Source organism: Ursus arctos, unplaced genomic scaffold (genome assembly GCF_023065955.2).
Source record: "Ursus arctos isolate Adak ecotype North America unplaced genomic scaffold, UrsArc2.0 scaffold_15, whole genome shotgun sequence".
Classification (NCBI taxonomy): Eukaryota; Metazoa; Chordata; class Mammalia; order Carnivora; family Ursidae; genus Ursus; species Ursus arctos.
The window spans coordinates 53,049,521-53,063,369 of NW_026622819.1; positions in this window are offsets into that span (position 1 = coordinate 53,049,521).

Below are 13,849 nucleotides of genomic sequence, written 5' to 3' on the forward strand. Positions count from 1 at the left end.
CTGTGCACTGAGGTAGGAGACCAGCGCCAGGCTCTATATCACGACCCTGAGATCATAACCTGAGCCAAAACCAAGAGTCAGGTGCTTAACCAGCTGCACCACCCAAGTGGCCCCGTACATAGAACCCTTTCAAAACTTTTGATAATGACTAATGGAATTGCACATAAGTTCGCATGTATGAACTGAATATTATTTTAAATCATGACAGAATGTTTCCTGTTTTGTTTTTTAATGGAGGCATGGGTAAGACACAATGGGAACACGATTGGGGAAAAGTTATCTGTTTGGAGAAGCTGGAAAACCACAAAAGAGGTTTTGCTGCATCTTGACACATGAGTAATAGATTGAGTAGAAAGATAAGAAGAAAATAATATCTACCCCTAAAAAAATGTAAAATAAAAAGAAAGAACAGAGGCAAGAATATAAAAGAATACCAAGTGCTTGGGGAAAGTGTTATGGCTATCACAGCAAGCTCTCTGATGGTTATTTACTTAAGTATCAGTTTTAATAACTTCTGTATATTTGCAGGAGAGCAATTTGAAAATCACCAGGTCTTTAATATATCAAATGCATTAAAATCTTAATCTAGATAAATAACTGTGAATACTTAGAAAACAAATGACAATCCATTAAATTTCTTTTACTTGATTTACTATAATACAGCCTACTTACTGAGTTGAAGATTATATACAAATCACTACAATTATATCCAAACTATGTTCGAGTAAGAAACTAAAGGATAATGGATATTTATTTCTCACCATCAATATCAGTCGCTTGATTATTTCAGATTATGTTATCATAATATGAAAGTAAAGGCTTATCTTACTCTACCTTTTCAAAATATTTTTACATATGCCAATGACATAATAATAATAATAATAATAATAATTATAATTATAATTATAATAATAAATTCCAAGATGTCAATTTTATGATGTGTTTTTCAATAAGCATGGCGTTTATTGCAGTGGGAATCTGATTCTCCCTTTCTTAAATTATAACAAGTAAAATAGAGCTTTCATAATCTAGAAGAGAAAGCATATTTTAGATATCCAAAAAGAGAAGATCCTCTCTTGCACTGTAGTAGAAAGAAAGGGAGGGTGGTGAAAAATTATGAATGCCTCAGTGAAACAGTTGGAGTCAATTTTATAATACTTTTTCAGAGGTAAGTATGCGTGGATCTCTTCTGTTCTCTCTCTCTTCCCCTCCCTCAGTCTCTCCCTCTCTCCCTTTCCTTCTCTCCCACTATGTCTCTTTCTCTCACTTACACACACACACAAACACACACACATTATTTTTAGAAAAAAGCAGTTATAATAACTTTTGATGAGATTACATATAGTGAAACTGATCAGCTAATGCTTTATTGGAAAAGTATAATATTCCCAAAAGGAAAGGCATATTTGATAGTGCTTACAGGGGATTCATGAAGGGGTCTTTCACTGAATCGATTTCAATACAGTTCCAATGATAATATCTCAGAAGAGTAGTGGAGATTTTGTGGTCATCACTGGTCTGGGTATCTGCTAAGGTAGAGTGTGCTTTCTACACAGGTGTGGAGTTAGAAGAGAATATCAGGCTTCTATTCCATGTGAGATATTTCCAGCATATTAATCAGTGGGCATAAGCAACTATATCTTAATATGAATCCGAACTTAAATAAATAAGTAGATAAATGAATAAATAAATAAATAATTTGAGAACCTTTTTATTATCACTATAAAGGGAAAAAATGAAAATGCAAAATAGTAAATATACATGATGTATACTTGAGATCATCCTGTATCCTGCTTGTTTCACTAAATCAAACACTGTTTCATGTGATCTTCAGGAATTTGAAATATATTCTACTTATAATGGGTTTTCACAAGAGTTTCCCATGCGGCTGGTAGGCTCAATGAATCTTAGGTCCAACTTCATTCTTAACAATAAGTAAGAAGACAAATCTCAGGTTCATGTTTGTGTCTAGTAGTATGTATCAGTGAAATTGCTCTGGTTAATATAGAATACTCATTTCCCATAAGTATGATATATCTGTTGCATTAGCTGGGGGCTCATGAAGTCTACAAAACTGGAGCATTAGACGCTAATGGTTTGCAGGATTTTTCACTAGAGGAACGTGACCTCGGATGATAAAAAAAAAAAAATGGAGCCTGCCCCTAAAGTAAGGCTTGACAAGCTTCTCTGTAAAGGTACAGATAATAAATATTTTTTGGATTTGTGGGCTAAAAAGACAAAATTGAGAGTAGTATGTAGTGAATTGTGAATTAAGAAAAGAAGTGAATTTCTATAAATTTTTTTATTGATGACATTCATATAATGATAACTGAGTATAAGTTTTTATAATGCAGGTCTACTAATAAGAAGAATAACATTGAACTTAACTGTAGTTCACAATTAGTGTTACTTATCGTCATAGTAAAAATGTGGCCTCATTTTCCCTTAAAGCTTCTCCTTGCTTTTCTGAAACATAGCGATCTTCCCTTCTGGGAACCCAGCAAAATGTTTTCCATGCCTTCTTTGGGCACATCTATACTATCCTCATAGTCTTGGAGAACTTTGCATGTGGAACCAGGTTAAAGGACAGGCTCTGGGGTAAGACACCCTGGGCTTGGATTCCAGATGAACTACTTGTGGACTTTGATTTTTACTTAACCTATCTAGAAGCTTCAGTTTCCCTGTCTATAAAGTAAGTAATACTACCTGTCAGAGTAGTGTTAAGGTAAAATAAGTGCATTCATGCAAAGATGTGAACAGTGCCTGAAATTTTATCAAGTATTGAATATGAAGGTTATGACTTTGATGTCTTTTTAACCACTTAGAAATTAATCTGTTCCTAGCTTGTGAGCCCTACTGAAAAAGCCGCAGGCCGTCATGTGCTAATCTCTGCCCTAAAGTGAATACTGTGTGACTGTTTACCCACAACTCTCACCTCATGAATGTGTACTTGTCTCCTCATCTGCTGGGAGTGCTGGTTGCCGCAAAACTATCTGTAAATCTGGAATTGTCCTCCCCTGAAGGGAGCTGTTTTACCAGGGTAACAACCCATTTCCAAGGGCAGGGACATCCAATGGCTAATCAAGGTTGTAAAGGTTCTATTCTCACAGACAGGGTAACTCTGAAGGACCATTGCAGCTCCTGAGCTTCTTGTGGGATCATCTGAGATCTGCGTTGCAGCTCTAATGAAGTGTACCATTTCCTCTGCCCAGTTCTGTTTTTCCACCTTCCCTAGGTTTTCTTGAGAGGACACTTCAAAAAACTTTAGTTATCCTACCCCAAACCCTACTTTGGATCATTTGTATCCTCAACCCCCGGTATTGGCAGTTTTGCGCAGCTGAGTTTATGTTCCTCAACTTTAAGGTGCTCACATTACCCTTTGCCAGTCACGCATGATTTTTAGGAGCTTCATAAAGTGGTCCTTATAATGTATTTTGTGATGCAAAGTAGCACTGGGATACCGTATTATTTTCATATGATTTTGTGTATTCTAATATGATTCTGTGATTCTCCCAGAAATGAAGCTGAGTGAAATAAATGTGAAAATATTTAAGGGCCAATTTTTACTTAAATTCTGCATCACGGTATCTTCCAAATTATAACAAAAAATGCTTTTTCTTTATTGGGGTTGCTTTATTTTGACCCTCACCCACAACCACCCAATCTTGTATTCAATAGGATCTTGATTTCAGTCAGAAAAAAGTTTTGAATGAGGGAAAGATTTGCAGTCTGGTTGTGTAAATACAAATGGGAGCTACAAAGTTGTCCCTTCCTCAGCTTAATGCAATCATACTTGTACTGATCTGATGAATAAAGTGGAACAAAGAGGATATTGTGATAGATTGTGATTATAAAAAGATGCACACTAGTTAGGTTTATGACCTTATATGAATATAATGAAATGTTGTCAGATAACAGTACTTCCACACTGCCATGAGTCTCTAGCTAATAGAAGACATAAATAGGAAACTATTTCTATTAAAATGTACTTTTTTAGGGTTAAATGAGAACTCATCTTGCCACAAGATTGGGTAGCTTTAGAATAAATAAAAGGAAATACTATACATAATGAGCAGTGAATGGATGAAAACTTCTTACTTCCAGTGGTAGACAGAGGCTGAGACAATAACTGGATTCAAACAGGGACTAAAGTAATGCATGATTAATGGATCCATATTAATCCAAATACTAAGCTTGTCATTATCTCTATTTTTTTTTTTTTTTTTTTTTTTTACTTCATGGAGTTCAGAGGAGTACCATTTCCTTCAGAGATGATGCTTTAAAGAGAACTACCTGAGCCATTACTTGGTTGTAATATGGAAACTGGTTCTTCTGCAAGATGAAGATTAATTTTAGTTCCATATCACTAAGATGGCCATTTCTTCCCACACAGCATAACTGACAAAATTTCCAGGATTTTCTTGGACAAACTGAATATTGAGGTTAATATCCCAATATAGAGCAAGACTTCAGTAATGACTGCATCACCTCCCTCCAGCTTGTTTGATGTACATGCATATTATACGTATTCAATAGTATCAGCATCACCTGGAGACTTATTAGAAATGCATATTCTTGGGCCCTACCCTACATTTACTGAATCATAAACTCTGGGGGTGGGGCCCAGTTGTCTGGGTTTTAGCAAGTCCTTCAGGTAATTCTGATGCCCATTAAAGTGAGAACCACTAATGAAACGAAAAGTAAAATGAAGTGAAACGGAAGTAAAGGAAACAAAATAAAGTAAAACTAAATTGCTATGACAGAAAGTATGTTGCTATAAGCGAATGATCATAGAACTTAAAAGTTGTGCACTTTGGGAAGTTTTTGTTTTTGTTTTTAGATTAGGCTCTATCAGGAAGTTAGTCTCTCTATCAAAAAGATAGGTTTATATGAAAACTCTCCCCATATTGGCCACAAGAGGCATATTTGAGAAATGACATAGTGAGACAAAGAAGCCACCCCTAAGAGAGAGTGGAAAAAAAAAAAAATGTAGCACCTGAATTGGAACAGAAGAAACACTTTTGGTTTCAGGCAGTTTAGTTCCTGAGATTTTGAGCTTGAACAGACTCAATAATTAAAGACGGAACAATGAGTTTTTAAAGATAGAGTCAATGAAATACAAAACAAAACAAAACCAAAACAACCAAAAAAAAAAAACAAAAAACAAGCCCCCCCCCCTTGCAATTCATAGTGAAGTTTCTAATTTAAAGATAAAAATAAATTACCCCCTTTTAAGTCTTGGAGCATAAAGTGCCAAGTTTTGGGGCAGCATCACATGAATATCTTTACTTAATACTTGCATTTTCAAAAACCAAAGATCATACAAATATATGTGTAACAAAGCATATTATAATCTCAGTTCTTCTGCTACCCACTTCTCTCTCACTCTAGGTGCTTCAGATCCTCAACTTTATTTCCAAAAACTTTCCCACAATTCCCAGCTCTCAGTTTTCTCTTGTTCCTCCATTCTTTTTGTATGAAGATTGACTTTATCCCAATCCAGTAATAAAGAATTCTTTCTCTTTAAGAGAGAAGAGGGGAAGTGTGGGCTAGCAATTGCAGTATTTTCTTTGGGAAGCCAGGTTAAAAGAATAAAAAAATGAAAGCATTTCCTTGTTAAATACTTCTATTCCCTTCCAACTGAAACGGTCTGGTGTCGGGCTGATTGAAGAAGGATCAGGGAACTAGGGAAATGAAAGAATAGGTTCTAAATTCTTCTGCCCTACTGACAATAGTTTCTTGACCCACATACAGTCAAAGATTTCACCAACTCTTAGTTAAATACCGACTGCAGGTTCATTCTAGAGCAAAGCCATGCCTTGTTTGTATCTTGTCCTAAGTATAATTAAGTCTGGTAGCTGTTTAGTAAACACAACATTGCTGTTATTTCACAGTGACTGTCAGGCTTTACCAACTAGTACTTTTGTGACATGATGAATAGTTCTAATTTAAGTAACCTATTCTGATTACTAATAGCTATCTATGCCTGGTAAACCTGAACTAACAATTGAAGTAAATAACGCTGGGCCCGAAGTTGAAATTTAATAGTATCCATATAAAATGATGCACTTAAACATGCCAGATGATAAAAGTGAAAAGTGGAAAATAAACCAGTTAACCATGATTTTTCTCAACATGGTATCCAATACTGTTGGATTTTTTTCCACTGAATCAACATTTATTTTCAAAATTGGTAGCTACAACTAAGTCTGAAAATATTAACGATTCTTTATTCAGACAGGAAAAATCAGGGCATTATGTATAGTGGATATTTATGAGTGCTTGCTCTTCACAATGAAATCTTTGCACATAATTATCCTGTCATATCTTGATATCTGTATAAACTACTTTTTTAAAAGACTTATTTATTTATTTGAGAGAGAGAGAGTGCACAGGAGTGGGGGGAGAAGGGCAGAGGGAGAGAATCTGAAGCAGACTCCCTGCTGAGTGAGGAGCCCTATGCAGGTGCTCGATCTCATGACCCATGAGATCATAACTGAAGCAGAAACCAAGAGTTGGACGCTTAACTGACAAAGCTACCCAGGTACCCCTAAAATATTCTTTATGCTTTGTATTTACTCATTCGGTAGATATTGATTGAGTTTCACTTCTACCCCAGGCACTCATTTAGCTATGGGGAATATGAAATAAAACAAACCCAAACCCTTGTCCTCATGGAACCTACCTTTCAGTTGAAACTATGGCTCAGAAGAAGTATATAATATGCCCATATTTACATACTTTGTAAGTGCTGTAAACAAATGTTTCAAGTCTGCATGACATAAAAACTTATTTTTTTAACCATAATGTTATATTCAGGACTCTGGGTCAGTGCATCTCTGATTTATTTTATCTTCCTGATCACAGAGTAGGTATTCTGATTGCTAATCAAAATCATAGCTATATGCCCATTTCTTTACTCTGCCACACAAAATCATCTCTTTTGACTTGAGGCAAAATAAGTAGAACTGGGTGTAATATAGTAGTACTGAGAGACAAAAATGATATAATTTAAATACCAGTTCACAAATATATGAGAAGTCAGTAGTTTTAAAGGCAATATGCTAGTGTTCCAAAGTTTAAAAAAAAAAAGTAATACACTAAAATTATAATCAAATTGTATGCTTTATAGCAATATAATATTACTTCTTTGGAAAAATTTTAACATACTATAAATAGTTTATGGTATCTAGTTGTTTTCAGACATTCGTGAATATATTAACATTCAGGAAAGGGCTTATGATACTACATAAAATGTATTTTTTCCCTTCTTATGAGCCACCTCTTATCTTAAATGTCCCTTAAGATGAAGAATCAGCTAAATATGATATTGTGCTTATTCTTATGTCTGATTCCAAAGCGAACATTACATATAACAAGCATTCTGGTGATAAATTCTTAGTTGAAAGAGCATTCTTTTGGCATTATGCAAGTAGTTTGTAATCTTCAATTCAATGAACATGCTGGGTTGCTCTATTTCATGTAAAGAGAATAATAGATTATAAGCTTAACTATTACCATTTCATATTTTATGGTCTCCCCAGCATACTTGGAGGCTCATTTTTCAGCATGACCTCCAGTGAGCACACATAAGTAAACAGAATCTTAAATTTGCTTAGAAAGTAAGAGCAAAAATGTTTTGAATTAAATCTTGTTCAGCCAAAGTGGTTAGAGATGGAAATACGACAAACTTTCAAATGAACATGAAGAAGCATCATGGCATTATTATTACCCTTAACCCCTCTCAGTGAACTTACAGTGTATAAACTATGTTTGAATATGTTTAGTTGCTTACAGATGACAGTAACTCGGCATTGATCAGACATCGGGAAAAAGGAAAAAAATCACACTCACTCAAATTTAACTCATCTTACAAAAGGAATAATGTTCATACAAAATACTAGAAAGAGGACTAGTATCTTTTCCTTCCTTCTGTAGAAGTTAATAAATACTGTAAATATCAGGTATGCATTCCCTATGCCTACACAGTATCATATATCCAAGTGAAAAGTTACAAACAGAAGTCTGATTAGCTATTCAGCTGTCATATAGAGCAAGCAGAAAAATAATAGAGTTTGCCACTTTTCTACAGGTATTTTGGCATAGTATACATAAGCTTCGGAAAACCAAGAGATAATTATTTTTATTGAAAATCAACTATGGGCATCAACTTTCACTTCCAGATATGGAACTAATACTAAATCAACTCTCTTGGTTTGGGGGGGGGTAATTTTTATTTATTGATTTTTCTTTCTTTAAAATTTTTATTGGATTTATTTGAACTGAAAAAAAAAAAAAGTTCACCCATCTCTCCCTTTGCCCAACCCTCAACCTCTTGAAACTATCAGTCTCTTCTCTGTATTATCTGTGAGCATGTTTTTGTTGTTGTTGTTTGTTTTGTTTTATTTTGAGATTCCACATAAAAGAGAGATCATGTTATTTGTCTTTCTCTGTCTGATGTATTTCACTTAGCATAATGCCCTTGAGGTCCATCCATGTTGTTACAAATAGCAAGATTTCACTCTGTCTTACAGCTGAATAATATTCATATGTATCACAGCTTCTTTATCCATTCTTCCATAGATGGACACAGATTGTTTCCATATCTTGGCTACTGTAAATAATGCTGTAATGAAAATGAGGTGCTTGTATCTTTTTGAGTTAGTATTTTCATTTTCTTTAGGAGAATACCCAGGTGTGGAATTGCTAAATTATATGGTAGTTCTATTATTTTTTTGAGGAAACTCCATACTCTTTTATTTAGTGGCTGCCCCAATTTATATTACCACCAACAGTGCACAGGGGTCACCTTTTCTCCAAAACCTCACCAACTGTTATCTCTTGTCTTTTTGATAATAGCCGATCTGTCTGGTGTGAAGGGACATCTTATTGTGGTTTTGGTTTCCATTTCCCTGTTGGTTAAAGAGTTAGAGCTTCTTTTATTCAAAAGAAGTACCTGTTGACCTATTCTGTATGTAATCTCTGGAAAAATATCTATTCAGAGTTTGTGCCCGTTTTTTAATCAGATTTTTTCCCTGTTGAGTTGTGTGAGTTCTTTATATATTTTGGATATTAACCCCTTATTAGATATGTGATTTGCAAATATCTTCTCCCATTCTGCAGGTTGCTTTTTGTTTCATTGATGGTCTCCTTTGATGTCCTGAAGCTTTTTAGTTTAATGTAGCCCCACTTATTTATTTTTACTTTTGTTGCTTTCAATTTGGGTATCAGATTTAAAAAAAAAAAAGTCATCATGAAGACATGTGCCAAGGAGCTTACTGCCTATGTTTTCTTCTAAGTCTTATGGTTTCAGGTCTTACATTTAAGGTTTTAATCCATTTTGAGTTAACTTTTGTTTATGGTATAAGATAGTGGTAAAGTTTCATTCTTTTGCATTAGGCTGTCCAATTTTCCCACTACCATTGATGGAAGACCCTGTCCTTTCCCATTGTATATGCTTGGTTCCTTTGTCAGCAATTTGATGTATAAACCCATATATGTATTGGTTTATTTCTGGGGTTTCTAGTCTCTTCCCTTGATCTGTGTATCTGTTTTTATGCCAATTCCATACTACTTTTGATTACTATAGTTTTGTAATATAATTTGAAATCACATTAGGATAAAATCTCTAGCTTTGCTCTTTGTTCTCAAGGTTACTTTGGCTGCTTGGGATTTTTATGTGTCCATACAAATTTTAAGATTGTTCCATTTCTCTGAAAAATGCCATTGGGATTTTGACAGAGGTTTCATTGAATCTGTAAATTGCTTTCAGTAGTATGGACATTTGAATATTAATTTTTTAATGTATAAGGATAAAATATCTTTCCATTTATTTGTGTCTTCTTTAATTTTTTTATTAATATCTTATACTTTTGAATGTGAAGGTCTTTCATCTTCCTGGTTAAATTATCCTAAGTATTTTATTCTTTTTGTTGCAATTGTAAATGGAATTGTTTTCTTAATTTCTCTTTCTGATAGTTCATTATTAGCATATATAAGTGCAACAGATTTTTGCATATTGATTTTGTATCCTGAAACTTTACTTAAATTGTTTATGAGTTCTAACAGTTTTTTGATGGAATCATTAGGGTTTTCTATATATAATATCATATCTCCTGCAAATACTGACAATTTTACTTATTCCTTTCCAATTCGTATCCCTTATTTTTTCCTAATCCTACTTGCTCCAGCTAGGACTTCCAGTACTATGTTGAATAAAAGTGGCGAGAGTGGGCATCCTTGCCTTGTTTCTGATCTTAAGAGGAAAAACTTATGGCCTTTATTATGCTGAGGTATATTCCCTCTGTACTGGCTTTATTGAGTGTTTTTATCATAAAATATTGAATGGACATTGACTTTTGTCAAATGCTTCATCTGTATCTATTGAAATGATATGATTTTTATCCTTTATTTCATTAATGTGATGTATCACCTTGATTGATCTGCCAATGCTGAACCATCCTTACATCCCTAGACTAAATCTAGCTTGGTTATGGTATATGCTCCTTTTAATGTATTGTTGAATTCAGCTTGCTGATATTTGTTGAGTATTTTTACATCTGTGTTCATCAGGAATGTTGACCTATCATTTTCTTTTCTTGTGGCATCCTTGTTCGGTTTTGGTTTCAAGTAATGCTGGCCTTATAAAATGAGTTTGGAAGAGTTCCTACCTCTTCTATTATTTGGAAGAGTTTGAGAAGGATTGGTATTAACTCTTCTTTGAATGTTTGACACAATTTACCAGTGAAGCCATCTGGTCTTGGACTTTTCTTTGTTTGCAGGTTTTAGATTTATGATCTGATCTTCCTGCTAATAATCTGTCTATTCACATTTTATATTTCATCATGTCAGTCTTGGTAGGTTGTTATTTTCTAGGAATTTATCCATTTCCTCCAGGTTGTCCAATTAGTTCATGTGTAATTGTTTACAGTAGTCTCTTATAATTTTTTATATTTTTCTTTGGTATCAATTGTAATATCTCTTTTACTTCTATTTATTTGAATTCCTCTCTTTTTCTTGGTGAATCTAGCTAAAGGCTTGTCAATTTTATCTTTTCAAAGAATCAGCTTTTGGTTTCATTGACCTTTTCTATTGTCTTTTTATTTCATTTATTTCTGTTCTAATCTTTGTCATTTTTCCCCCTTCAACTGCCTTTGGCCTTTGTTGTTTCTAGGTATAAAATTAAGTTGTTTACTTGAGACATTTTTTGTTTCTTGAAGTAGGGATTTATTGCTATGAACTTCTCTCTTAGAACTGCTTTTGCTGCATCCCATAAATTTTGATGTTACATTTCCACTTTTATTTGTCTTTAGCTATTTATTTTCTCTTTTTTATTTCTACTTTGATCCATTGATTATTCAGGAGCATGTCATTTTATTCTACGCATATTTGAATTTTCCAGTTCTGTTCATGTAATTAATTTCTAGTTTTATACTTTTGTGATTAGAAAAGATGGTTAATATGATTCAATCTTCTTAAATTTATTAAGACTTGTTTTGTGGTCTAATATATGATATATGCTGAAGAATATCATATGTGGTTGAATGGCAGTTCTCCTCAAACCTTATTTATTATGGCTAAAGACTTTATTTATTTATTTCCTTTTGCTTCAGTAAAAGGAAGGTCTGGATTTTCATGAATCAACATTAGTTTGGTTTGCCTTTCGTGAAGGATAATCACTGGTTATAAAGACCCTCTATTTTAGTTACATATGTAATGAGGTATGTAAGATACTCTAAATAACCAGTAGAATTGAAATACTTATGATAGATAATATGTAACTTCTACACTGAAATATTAAATTAGTTGGCTGGCTGGTTATTTATTACTATGAACTTTGATTAGTCATTTTATTTATATTTCTAAAAGAAATGCTTTTATTTGCAATTTTGTGGCTACATGCACACACACACACACACACACACACACACACAGAATTCAATGTGACAAACAGATATTTATGTTTATGGATAGGTACCCCAAAATGTTCCTATTAATTATAAAAAGAACCAGAAGTTCAGTTTAAATGAATGTACTTAAGCATAAAATGTCATACTAGTGAAAGTAAGTTTGATGAGAACTTTGCATGAAAAGAAATTAAGAACTATGAAAATACTTTTTATATTTTAAAAAAAGTATAAATAATTCTTAGAAAATAAGTAATGAAGTGCTGATTTTTAATATGCAACTTTTACCATTTGTACCATTAAATGGTACAAATACATAACTTTATTTACTTTCCCTTTGACTTTTGCAATGAGATCATAAGACTTATGACTACAAAAATATTCAAGGGCTTCATTAATTTTCCTAGCAGCTTCTATTAATATTTTCATACCTTAATCATTTTCTTTTAAAATACACACACGTTTTTCTTCCTCAAGTACAACTTTCTGTTTGGTAATTATTTGTATTTCCGTCAACTCTGTATTTGCATAGTTTTCTTTTTCTTTTAATAATATCTAACATTTGGGTACCCATTATATGTCAGTCCCTGTTCTAAATGCCTTCGAGGCATTATCTCATTTCATACTTACAACATCACTGTGTAATAAGAACTACTGTTGTCCCATTTTACAAATCAAAAACTAGAACAGGGAGAGATTGCTACCTACCTAAAACCACAGAGTTAGTACATGGTAGAGCAAAAAATTGAACCCAGGCAGCCTCCAAAATTTACATATTTAAAACAAAGGCATCTACTTCCAAAATAAGCTTCTCTCATAAACATTAAAATTGTATGTGGGGCATATTCCTTTCAACACCTTGGGGAATCACTTGCTTTGGTATCCTGTAGTAGCATTTTCCATTCACTCTTACATTATGTGAGAAGGAATGTTTGCGTGGATACTATTTTACAAATAGTCTTTACTAGTCAATATTTTTATTTAAGACAATTTTTGCTGTTCTTCTAACCTTGTAAATGTAGGAACTCTAATAATCAATACCTAATAAGAATGTCCCACTGCACTCACTTATGTTTATCTATATAGGGATATTATATATTGAACCACAGGGGCCTGCAAAGAGCATGGTTGAGACTAGTATCTAAGTATTCTGATCTCCGGAACTATTAGTGAATTGGCTAAAAATCTCAGAAAGAGAGGGAACTCTCTCTTTTTCCTTGTTCTACCCTTCACGGTACCCAATGCATAGTTCCACATTAAAGATTCCGGAACAAGAGACTAAGATCATATTTGATTTGCTAATGGTTTTCAGTTTGGGCAGAATTTTTTTTAGAGTAAATTATTTGTGGGATATAATCTTTTACATTTTTAGGTTAAAGCAACTTGGTTAAAATTAGACTATTTTTTAACTGAAGTATAATTGACATACAATATCTTATTAGTTTCAGATGTACATCATAGTGATTCAGTATTTTTTTTTTTTTTCAAGAAGGAGAAAGAGAGAAAGCGAGTGTGCACCTGCATGCAGGGCAGGTGGAGAGGGGCAGAGGGGAAGGGAGAGAGAGAATCTTAAACAGGTTCCATGCTCAGTGCAGAGCCCTGACTGGGGACTAAATCTAATAACGCTGAGATCATGACCTCAGCCAAAATCAAGAGTCAGTCACTTAACCAGCTGTTTCACCCAGGCGGCCCTATGATTCAATATTTTTATACATTAAAAAATGAACCCCATGATAAGTCCAGTTACCATCTGTCACCATACAAAGTTATTACAATATTATTGACTACATTCCCTTTGCTGTACATTACATCTCCATGACTTATTTATTTATAACTAGAAGTTTGCCCCTCTTAATTCCCTTCACTTATTTTATCTACCCCCCTCAGTTCCTCCGCACTCTGATAACCAACAGTTTGTTTCCTGTATCTGTGAGTTTATTTCT